Raw genomic sequence first — 13,110 nt, forward strand, 5'->3', positions numbered from 1 at the left:
ACCCCGTCTCTACTAAAAAGTACAAAAAATTAGCCGGGCGTGGTGGGGGGCGCCTGTAGTCCCAGATACTCGGGAGGCTGAGGCAGGAGAATGACCTGAACCCGGGAGACGGAGGTTGCAGTGAGCCGAGATCGCGCCACTGCACTCCAGCCTGGGTGACAGAGCCAGACTCTGTCTCAAAAAAAAAAAAAAAGAAAGAAAAAGAAAATTAGTATTCTTAATCTGAGATTTGAAGCATTTGTACTCTGTGGAGAGACTTGCACAAATAAAATATATTGAATTACTATGTTACAATATGTTAAATATTGTATTATATTGTTAAATGTTACTATGTTACAATATGTTAACATTAAAAACTAAAGAAAGTTTGTTTATTTAAGGCAACATAAGTCAATTCCTTTGTTTGATATTTTGAATTTGTATAATTGACCTCTCAACAATTTATGTGTAACACAACAAAATTTGCATTATAAAAGGCACATTGTTACTCATTTTAATAACTAGCACTGGTCAAAACTGCTATATAATCATTTGTATCTTATAAAATGAAGAACTTTTGATGACCTGCAACCACATTTCAAAAGTTAAATAAACTCTGACTTCCAACCGACTTAGAAAATAACTGAAATATTATATTATTTCTTATGTAGTGTACTCCCGATATCAAACATTACATTTTAAATAAATGTTTTTTTCTGCTCCTTAGTACAGATGCTGGTTTAACAACTCATGCATCAGATATTTGGAAGTAAATTATAAATCTTATTATTATGGACACATTAAATAAATCTGATAGGTTATTTTTAAATAAGTACAGAATATGTAAAATTCCATATATCTCAATGCAGTGCTTTTTATATTGAAAATCTTATGATGGCTTAATACCAAAGTGTGGTTTCAAGTTAAAGCGTTCTACAAGTGCTTCTGCGTTTTTTGATTTTCCTTTTAGCACTCACTGGGGGAAGAGAGAGAGAGAGAACATTCAGAGTGCCAGTAAAAAATAAAATCAATGTTTGCTGCTGTTGTTGTTGTGTTGGGCTATAAACAGTCTACTTTGGTTGGTTATAATGCTACCAAAAACCACAGTACTTAATTTATCTAACCTTCTGATAGTGAATGAACAAAGGTAAAAATAACAGGCTAGTTATCAACTAGTACTATGGTGATGACATTGTGAATTATTTAAAAAGGGCATATTCAATGTGACCATAGAGCCATCAATCATAATAGACATTGATGAGAAAAAGAGGTTTCAGTCACTTCCTATCTGCAAGGAGAACAATTCTATCTCACAGGTAGCTATGAAGTGCTGGGTGACCTGATGTCACTTGCATTGTTGCTCTACCCTTTGAACGGAGAGAGTAGATTCTCTCAATATTAGAATCGAATGAGTAAATAAATTCGCAGTTCACTGCCACTCTCCTTCCGAGTGCACACTTCAATTTGTCTAACAATAGAGAGGACAGAAAAGCAGAAATCTCTTAAAGCGTGGATGAATTTTTTATGGTATGTTCAAATCCAGCTGCAAAGGATGGGGTTTTAAATGGTAGCAGACACTTTTAGAGGGAGCCCCAAGAGACAAAATCTTTTGGAAGTGTTTTGTGTTGAATTCATTCCTTTCCACGTACATCCGTAGCTTTTCTTCTTCTGACGCCCTGCTTTTACTAAATTGTTCCACCGTCAAGTTCACATTGATCTTTAAGATGACAGATAAAAACACTTTCTTTATCTTTAATATACACACACACTACAGTAGAATTTCCATTTCAAATGCATAAGAACAGTTTTTAAAGTGCAAGCACGCAATACAGTTTTATTTGTCTGCTTCATTCAGTAGGAAAATTAGAATTGCAGGAGGAGAAAGAGGTGGCTAGTTAAAAAATTTTAAGAAAACACCATACTAACAAATTTAACCTCTTTCTTCTGTTCAAATATTCAGGATAATTTCATTTACCACAATCCCTCATCTCAGAGTTTTCTATTTGAAAGTTATCATGGCTTGCATTAATTTATATTACCTAAATTTTTGAGTATCACATTTCCCTCATCACAGAATCCTACAAAATCCTCTGGCATTTACAAACTACAAAGCCACAAAAGTGTGCATATTTTTCTTATATGCTAAAATCTACTGCTTCACTCCAGCACATTAACATTTATGACATAAACTCAAGAATGGTATGGATATTTTTTTACAAAGATTTTTTTTTAATTAGAAAATGTAGATAAATAGGCTTTCCTTTTCCACCTCTATTCCTCCTTCCCTTCTGCCACCCACGTTACTAAACCACTCTATTAGAGCAGAAATATGAAATATGTTTGCGTTGCATTCTGCATCTATGGCATAGTCACTTGAAGAATGTACACTATTCATTTTTATTCACATTTCCTCTCTAATATATTCTGGAAGTATATTCATCTCAATGTAACCTCTGAAACCACTTTAAAAATGTGTACCACCACTTAATTGTTAATAACAGGTAAATCAAAGGTAAAAAGATAACTAATTAATTTTCTAGCTCAGTTTTATTTTACTGTTACTGTTTTGAGAAAATATAACAAAACCCCATTAGTGTTAAGGTAAGCCCATGAAACAACATAATATAATGCAAAAAAGACATTTAATAGTGTAGAGGAATGTTAAATTACTAATTAACTCCAAGTTACTGTATAAGAAAGCATAGTAATTTACAGGATTATTGCAATATGCAGCTTGGATTGCCACTAGGGTCAGCTAGGGAGCATTTCTTTCTATACCCCCCCGCCCCTTAGTGTGGTGGTTACTGTAAAAATCTTCTCACATTAAAATGCACTGTCCTACCCACAGTTCATTGCTGCTAATTAGCAGCAGTTGAGATTTTGCTAGCAGTCATTTTTTTCTGTGTTAAGCTGCCAAATGTTACCAAATGCTCAAGATTCTCCATGCACAAAGTGTCCAGCTGCCCAGCTTGCACCACTATGTGTGTCTTTCAGCTGTTTCCTGTCAACTTTAACACCTGTGCAAAGAAAACACTAATCAAATTATCTGTACTGGCTTTTGTCATCAGAGGGAAGGTTATCAAAAGTGTTCTGGATACTTTGGCACATGCTCATCATCTATTGCTAGAAAATCTCACTAGACACACACATACACACTCTCACACACACACACACATCCCTTTTCATCTAAGCATCCAATTGAGACCATAACTCTCTAAAACTTAAATCACTCCAATATCTGCCTTGTCAAAGTCAAGTGTTTGCACAGTCTATTTAAACTTTTATTTAAGCAATAAGGCTTGGGAAAGTCATCTTTTAGTTTTACCTAAATATATAAGAAGAATGCCATAACTTTGATTAATAATTGATTAAATAAACCATTCCTACATCAAAGACAGGAAGAAGAGCTGTTCGCTGAAAGGCTAGACTATCAAATAGGACTTTGTTGTCTTCAACATTGCTTTAGAATTACAGCATTACAGAGTAAGAAGAACATTAATTTTTGAGGTCTAAAATAATCACATAAAATAAAATTGACTCCTTTTTTCCTTAATTAAACACTAGTAGTGTTAAAACACTATAAATCTAGAAATAATCACACAGCCTAATCATTTCCTGTCTATTCCATTGGCTTTATGACTAATTTATATTTAACCTTCTTGGGAACCTACAATCGGAATGTACTTTTTTAAAAAATTGAAAGCAACTGTCATTGGTGTCTAATACCTGGGCAATAGGGAATAAGGTCTTAAAACATGTTTTAAAGCTAAAAGATGATATATAATGTATTACACTGATTGTAAGGTTTAGTAACACACAACCACTGCTTTCTTAGAATTACAGGGCAATTGATAAATACGTAACTCTTTTGTTCTGATTTTCTATTTATCATGATGTATTAAAGTGATTGTGTTAAGTAAATAAATGTATGCATAAATGCATGCTAATATTTACATCAATAATAGCATTACAGTAAATTTAATCAGACAACCAGACTTGAAAGGGGACAGACTTTGGCCTGTATCTATTTCATATATATATTTTTTAGATCTTGGTTGAAATTTTATAGTATAACTGAATTTGTTTTTACTTTGTTTGTACTTAAAAAAGGGAAAAGGATTGTAAAATATACCTGTGATATGAGTATAAAATTCACCATGCTGACAGGAATGAATCCACTCTGACTATGATCAAAACTGTAGCAAAACCATAGCCCTAGGGTAACAGAGAATGAGTGTCAACTACATTTTGCTGTTAAGTTTCACAAAAATCCCCTCTAGGATTTTCAATCACAATATTTGGAATCTATATTCATGTTACAGTTACAAAATAATAGGAAAGACTCACAAAAAGTATAAGAGCTCCAATTTCAGAGACATAATTTTGTGATTTAAGAAAAAATATTCTTTTAATTTTTATTTTTTATAAAAAAGGACAACTTTTGTTTAATATTCATGGCTAGCTTACTATAGATTTATATAAAATTTCTGCTCATATAGCATTACTGTCTTTTTAAGATACTATTTATTCAGCCAAAATTATTAAACGAGTACAAATATAAGATAGCATCACTATGATTCCTGATCAAATACTTTTGCTTTCTCCTCTTTCTTTCATCCTGTGTATATCTGCACTTGAAGACAGGTAGCTGGTAGAGGAACTTAACAGGTTGCTTTTTAATTCATAGCAAAACAAATCATTTTATAGATACTGTTAAAGAAATGTACAAAAAAATTATTTAAAGCCAATCATTGATTCCATATGTCCAAGTACCTGATTTTTCATAAGCAAATAAATGCCTTCCGAGTATGAAGCAGGACTTTGTACAAATTGATTAACCTCACTGAATCTCAATAACTCAGTCTGTGAATTGGGATTAATAATACCTAGCTTTTAGTTCTGTGTAGATGAATAGTCTGTGTGAACCAGAACGGGAAGGTCTTGTACTTTCCTGGTGGGTTGCATATCTTCCTGATGCAGGAGTGGCCAGACTCCACGAGCCACTACTAGTCATGCTTGCCCTGATTTCTTCTTTATCAAATTTTGCACAGGAAGGAGTTGAATATAATAAACTCAAGCTGCAGTGTAGCTTGAGTGTAGCTAAAGATAAGACCTCTTCTCCTCCAAAAGTACATTTTTGTGTGAAATAAGACTAATTGATCCATTGGATGGTTGAAAAATTATCCTCCAGGTTGGTTGGATTGACAGAAAAGTTAGCTGTTTTAAACTGATGTTCCAACAGTACCACTGAAATTTCATGGAAGAATCGTACTAATAACATCATCCCTTCCTATGTCTTGTAAATTTGACTTCCTAATAATATCATCACTTCCTACATATATGTCTTGTAAATTTAAACACTCGTGTGTTAGTCAGAAATAATTTTCTCTAAGGCGCTATTAAAATGTGACATATTATTATTTTGTGGGCTTTGAAGAGGAATCAAAAATAATTAAAAATGGCTGCTAAAAAAGTAAATATGTATGGCATAAAGAGCCTAGAGGCAGCTGATAATCTCTAGTTGGATTACTAGCAATAAAATGTGAATATGTGGTCCTTAGGGAGAAAATGCCACTGAATAAACTTTGATTTGTTTCCTCAAATCATGAACTTCATGTAATCTTAGATAATATGAGCTTTGGTACAATTTTGGACAGGACAATCACCAAGTAGTTACTAAAGACTTATAAAGTAGAAATAACCTTGATTTCGCTTGAAAAATAAATAGCTATTCTAGGCAGCATTAAAAGGTGATGTACAATGAATGATGGCAATGGTGATTATGGCCACCATTTGTGAAGCCCTTACCAGGTGCTAATTGTTTATCATTCAACAAATAGTATGGATTTCCTACTCTGTTCCAGACATCACTCAGGGTGTTGAAGGAAATAGCAGTTAACAAAACAGGCAACATTTTTGACTTCTTAAGCTTATATTCCATTGAAAGGAGAGAGGCAATAAATAATAATAAACAACTGAGATAAACAATTACACTAAAGTAAATATTTTAATCCCAATTTCATGGATGAGGAAACAGACAGAAAGTTTAAGTCATTTGCCTGTATTCCAAAGCTGGCATATGGCAGAGCCAGAATCCAACCTATATGATTCTTTCTAGTACATTTTGCTATGTGTCAGTAAATACCCACCACAGGAAAAGAGACAGATGTGGATTTTGTTGTTTTGTGCTGGAACTAAACCATGGTTTCTTAAACAAAGACATGTCTGGCTCCATTTCTAAAGGAGGCATAGTATTTATATAGAATTTACACTGGACACATTCAAAAGTAAAGTGCAGATATACACTGAATTGTGTTTGGAAAGCAGGAGAATATTTATTTGGCATGTTAGAAAGTAGAAGTATATAAGAAGGAGGTAAGGTCCTTGTTGGAAGAACACAGAGTGACAGATGAAAGGATCTTGACTATCCTGCTTACAATCCATAGGCATATTTAAAATTTTTAAGGTAAGTAAGCCTGATAGTTGCATTATAGAGAGATTAATTGGGTCACTGTGAACACACAAAAAGTTGAAGAAGTAGGAGATTAGATGTCAGAATATCTAGTTAAAGGCCAATACAATAGTGTAAAATCAGGTTAAGTTGATTACAGCACAACAAACCAATTCGGAAAAAATTACAAATAACCTAACTAGAAAAAATGATTAATGGAGAGGATTTAGATTTAGAGGAGCAACTGAGGAAGAGTGAAAAATGACATGAGCCCAGAACTGGAGAAGAGTGGAGTTATTCATGGACATTAGAAGGTCAGGAATGGTGCCAGTTTCTAGAAGATGTTAGGTTTTAGACATGATGAATCTGAAATGCTCATGCTGAGTGTGAAATGCTTGAGCTGTAAATCGCTGGCTTCTACTCTTTACTTTAGTCCATGACATCAGTTGCACCTTGCCTTTTCTAGTCACCTCAAAGTTCTTTCCAATAAAGGAAGGCTCTTTTGTGGTTCCAACTCCTGAAAAACCAAGTAAAGTCTTCTGATTCTTGACATGTTTTGTCTTCATCTGGAAAGTCGGATTTAATCAAACCTACTGAACTGGAGTCATTTTTTATTAGTATATCAAAATCCCAACAGAGTTCTCAATAGTCATAATTTTTTGTTTATGATCTTATTGCAAAAAAAAATCTAAAACAAAAAAGATAATAAAAATACATGTCTAAATATCAATACCAAAACACATGAAATATGTTTGGGGAAATGATCCTGACTTGATCCTGACTATAAAATATAGTTTCTTTTCAAATTCTGCTAACATGGAAATGTATTTACTTAGTTTTATCCAGTGTGGATAGAATATCGTGCTTTGCTTTTGAAAAGAAAGGTTCATTTTGGATGAAACAGAGTAGGAAAAGTGAGAGCTGAGAATAACCAGCTTTTATCTTCTTCATTCCAGGCCACTGAAGGAAGTCAGTGCCTGGGATTCTGAGATGCAGCCACACCATAAAGTTTCATTACTCAGTTGCAGTAGAGAAAGCCTCAAAGGAACCACTTCTAATGGAAACTGCCTCATTTCCTGGTCAAGTTTCACAGTGGAGGTGCTCTGAAGTAGGTGCTCTGAAGTGCTCTGAAGTGAAAAGTTCACTTCATGAGAAGTTACAAACTAATTGTAAAGTATCTCAAAAAATGATCAAGAGATCCCTTTTCTCTTATGGTATATGACTAATAACTTGATATATTTTTTAAGGATCTGCAGCATAAAAATTATTTTAAAATACCATTTAGTACTACCCTACTTTTTAAAGTAAATGCTACTGAATATAATATAAACCTTCTAATAGTTTATAATGTCAATTCATCTTTTATTTTTTCTGAATTGTTATTTAGTTCTTCATTTAATTTTTCAGGGTCAATTTATTTTTCATTTCCTTTCTGGACATATTATTTTCAGTTTTAATTTTCTACTGTCATGACTTCGAAAGGTTACTAAATTGCTTCATGTCTAATCCGTTTAGATATGGTCAAACTCTCACCACTACTATAAGTTAGGCCTAAGTTAGGTTTAAATGGAAAGGTGGATAGTATAAAGGGAGAGGAGGAGAGAGAGGGAGAGAGAGAGGGAGAGGGAGAGGGAAGAGTGGGCGGGGGGCAGAAAGAGAGAGAGAGAGAGAGAAAGCCCAAAGGTAGGAAAAGTCAGGCAGGAGTAGCCTTGAAGCAGAATTTCTTTTCTGAGAAATCCTGAGTTTTGCTCTCAAGGCCTTCAACCTGTTTGGATAAGCCTTACCCACATTAAAGACGGCAATTTCTTTTATTTAAAGTCAACTGATTATAGATGTTAACCACATCTACAAAATAAAATCACAGTAACTCCAAGATTAGTATTTGATTAAATAACTGAGTATTATAGGCTAGTCATCCTGATGCATAAAACTATTGTAGATAGATTTAACAAACTGTTTTTATGATAGTTTCATGGTTTTCAAAGAGTAATTCATTTTAAAGATATTCATTGAGTGACTTTTATGTGCCAGGCACCAGTATGAATATAAACTTATGGATATGAAGCAGCCTAAGATAAAATCCTTGCCTTCCAGGAACTTACAATATCCTCAGAAGATAGATACACAAATAAGTTAATATGATGCAACTTGATGAATGTTAGTTTTAAGCACAAGCAGAAGAAGATGGGAGCATAGAGAAGAAGAAATTTCTCCTGCGCAGTTAGTTCAAGAATTCTTCCTGGAGAAAGTGACCTCTGAATTAAATGTTTAGGGAGTCTCTAATTTACTAAGCAATACTTATAAAAATCTGTTATGCCAGTTGTAGTTCTAGGGACTGGGATTCTATAGAAAAGATCTCAACTTTCATAAAGATACCTTCTGGGGAGGGAAGTGAGATGCTAACACACGCAAATAAGTAATTAAAATCTTCATTAGTGATTAGAGCTACTTAAAATATATCCAGGTTATATGATTCAGCCTCCATTTTGCTGTTGTAACATTGAAGCTGAGACATGAAAGACAACAAGGAAATAATGAGTAGGTGAAAGGAAATGCATTTCCAAGTGTCGGAAACAGCAAGAGTAAAAGCAAATCAACAGTCGCAGCTAAAGCAGCATTAAAAGATTTTATTTTTTTAAAATTTGGTTTTGAAAAATGCTTGATCCACTCTAATTGTCATATTTTATTTACATTAAATTTAAATATTAAATAATACCTTAGTGTAATTTAAATTTACCTCCTTGGTCTTAAATAGCAACTATGCTTTATTTCTTATCTCCCATCTTCTTTATACTCTTCTTAAGTTATCGCATGTATATGTGAATTTTCTATAACTGACTTACAAATTTTTAAGTAACCGGGAGTCTTTTTACCTGGTGCAGTTTAAGAACCCATCAAACACAAAGTACTGAATAACTGAAGAATGGATGTGGTAGGCTGGCAACAGCTCCCAAAGTTACATCCAAAGATACTTCCCATCTCCCCCAAACCTATGTGTGTTACCTGATATGCTAATTTTTTTTCAGATGTGACTAAGTTAAGGATTTTGAGATGAAGAGACTATCCTGAATTATCTGAGTGGATACTCAGATACTCAGATGTCAGCACAAGAAGCTTTAGAAGAGAGAAGCATGAAAACCAGAAGAGGAGGAGGAGGCAACGGGACCATAAAGACAAGAGATTAGAATGATGTGGCCACAAGTCAAGAAGCGCCAGCCTCCAGCAAAAAACTGGAAGTCAGGAGCAGAATCTCTCCTAGAGCCTGTAGAGGGAATGTAACCCTGCCAATAACTTGATTTCGGCCTAGAGAAACTGACTTCAGACTTCTGGCCTCCAGGATGGCGAGAGAATTAAATTGCTGTTGTTTTTAGTCAAGTATGTGGTAATTTTGTTAGGACAGCCACAGAAAACTAGTACAGTGGATTTTTAGCATATTAAAGAGCAGTAGAATTGTGATTTTATCAATAGCTACTGGATGGCAGGTTTCCTCTGCAGCAGAAGAGAATAAAATGTTGACTAGGTAAGGCTGACCACCAAAACTTCTGCCATGGACTCAGCAGTGTGGACAGATCCTGGGAATCTATGTGCGCATAAAAGGCCATGAACATTTTGCGTTTTCTGATTTGAACTGAATAGGCATTCTACTCTGTAAAGGTTTCCAAAAAACTAAATCTATCTTTATGTTAACCCTTTGCTAGAGATGTTTAAACAAACAGAAAAATACCAGAGCTTATTCACCATTTTGGATGTCAGTAAAGTGTGTTATGCAAATTGGCTTCAAAAATTAAAACCTGTAACACAATTTGAGTCTTGAAATGTGTGCTGTGTATGATCTTAAAAACATGTAGGTAGGTTTATTAGTTCTTGGAGGTTCATAGTATTTCATATGTATTTCAGACTATATGTAGGGAATTGCTGACAAATCTTGGTATCACTAAATCCATCATCATGTTTTGAAATGTCACCAAACTGAGCCCACATATTGTGAAGAGTGAATATAGTGTATGGCCTCAAGATTTTGTCTTATAATTTAAGTTTCAATGTCCACACCTCATCTAAATTAGGGTACCATTTGGACTCACATGTTTAACTAAATAAATTTATCACTGAGTAATTACATTAAACACAAATTTATCTTAAAGATGTACAAATTGTTTTCATTGAGGAAGGTAGTTACTTTAGTAGCATGTTAACAAAGCCCTAGGAATTATAAGACTGCATTTTCATGGAGGCATACATGTGTAGTAATTGTAAAATGGCTCTGTTTTCATATTTGGATCTTTTTATATGAGTGTCTGCGTTAAGAATTACCCATAATAAAACAAAATCTTAATTTGACAAAATTAATATATAGAAATAAACTTTATAAATCATAGACTTTCAAGATGATCAAAGAACCTTTCTGATCATCTAGTCTCACACCTTTTTTATAGAAGACTAGACTAAAACTTACAAATGTAAATGATCTCACTAAAGGCATATGGCAAGCTATTGGACAAACCAGGAATAAAACACAGGTCTTCTGACTCCTAGTCCAGGACTCATCACAAACACCATGACTCATCATTTTCATTGTAAAAGACTCTGGCACAAGCTGTTAACTCGTTAAATGGCTAAAGGAGGAAAGGTAAAATAGTAAAACAGAGTGAAGGGGATACCACCCATTTGAAGATCATTCTAAATTAAAGATAGATGTCTTTGAGATTATAAATAAAAATATACTTTGAATATATTTGACCACAATGCCAATTTTAAAATATTCAAAGTTAGTTCTTCAAAAAACTAATAATAGAACTACAATATGATCCAGCAATCCCACTATTGGGTATATATCCAAAGGATAGGAAATCAGTATGTCTAAGAGACATCTGTACTTCCACGTTCATTGAAGCATTACTCACAGGAGTCAAGACCTTGAATCAACCTAAATGTTTATCAGTGGATGAATGGATAAAGTAAATGTAGTATATTTACACAATGGAATACTATTCAGCCTTGAAAATGAAGGAAACTCTGTCATTTAAGACAACGTAATTCAACTTAGAGATCATTATCTCTAGGTTGTGAAATAAGAAAGACAAATACTGTATGATCTCACTTAAATGTGGAAGCTAAAAAAAAGTTGAACTCACACAAACAGAGAGTAAAATAGTGGTTACCAGAGTCCTGGGAATTAGTAGCAGGGGTGAAAGCATTGAGAAGATGGTGATCAAAACACACAAAACTTCAGCTGGACTGAAGGAATAAGTTTAAGAGTTTTATTGTACATCATAGTGACTACAGTTAACCACAATATATTGTATACTTCAAAATTGCTAAACAATTAATTTTAAGTGTCTTCACCATAAAAAGATAATTATGTGAGGTAATGGACATGACAAATAGCCTGATTTAGCCATTCTACAATGTATACGTACAGCAAAACATCATATGGTATACCATAAGTATAGACAATTTTTACTTGTTTATTAAATAAATAAAAATTTGAAAAATTATATGTTTTATCTTTCAAAGAAGATTCAGAATTTAAAATATTAAATTTAAACTACAGAAATATTAGTCTAAGTTTGGATTTTCTAATACAAAATATTACTCCTTATCACTAAATAGTAGGTAAAAATATTATTTTAATTTTCTTTTATCTCTAGATCATCAGCAAGGTTATCTGATCATCTTAAAAGTCTATGATTTATAAAGTTTTCTTTATATTAATTTGTTAATTTCTACATATTAATTTGTGTTACTAATTTTGTTAAATTAAGATTTTATTTTATTATGCATAATTCTTAATGCAGACACTCATATAAAGGATCCAAATATGAAAACAGAACCATTATACAAAAGATTTTAGTATTCTTTAAAATAGTCTCATTTATCTTAATTGTTCATTAAAGATCTATAATCCATTATGTGTATGTATATTGAAAGGAAAAGACCTAGTTTCGGGCCTTTATTTTGGAAAAACTGTGACTCTTTAACTCTGTTTTCTCATCTACAAAGTGAACTTTTGAGAACATTCAACTAATTTGCAATTATGGTGAGAATATGTGAAAGTTCTCAGCTTCTGTCAAATGCTTCATGTGGGGTGTGTGTGTGTGTGTGTGTGTCTGTGTGTGTACATGCATGGGCATTTGCATGTATTTGTGTGCCTGTGTCTGCAATAATAATTTCTATTTACTTGACTGTCATGATCTAGTGGTACAAAGAAAAAGGTATGTCTATTTAAAAAGCTAGAGTGCAAGAAAGAAAGACAAAAAATACTTCCTTCAACAAAAAGTGGATTTAAAGGGAGGGATGAGTTTTATTCAAAACTATGACTACGGCTTCTCATTGTCAGAGAAAGTAATATCACTAGGAGTTACATGGAATAAATGCTTAAATAATGATCGGGATAGATAGCTACTTACTCTGACTAATAAGAAATGAGTGACCTTTAAAATGACTCAGATTCCCAAAAATCTCTGACTCTACTCTATAATCTGTGTTTTGTTCTATATAAAATTAAACAATAAATCTAGTTAGAAGCAAAATTAGAAATCTAAAAGAGATGAGGACTGGGAACCAGGGGACCAAAGTTCTACTCTTCGGTTTGTGACCTTGAACAAATCACTATATCCTCCTGGGCTTCAGCCCCATTACTTTCAACATGAAGGGGGTCTAAGGTCCCTCCAGCTTTAACA

This window comes from Chlorocebus sabaeus, chromosome 10 (genome assembly GCF_047675955.1).
Source record: "Chlorocebus sabaeus isolate Y175 chromosome 10, mChlSab1.0.hap1, whole genome shotgun sequence".
NCBI lineage: Eukaryota > Metazoa > Chordata > Mammalia > Primates > Cercopithecidae > Chlorocebus > Chlorocebus sabaeus.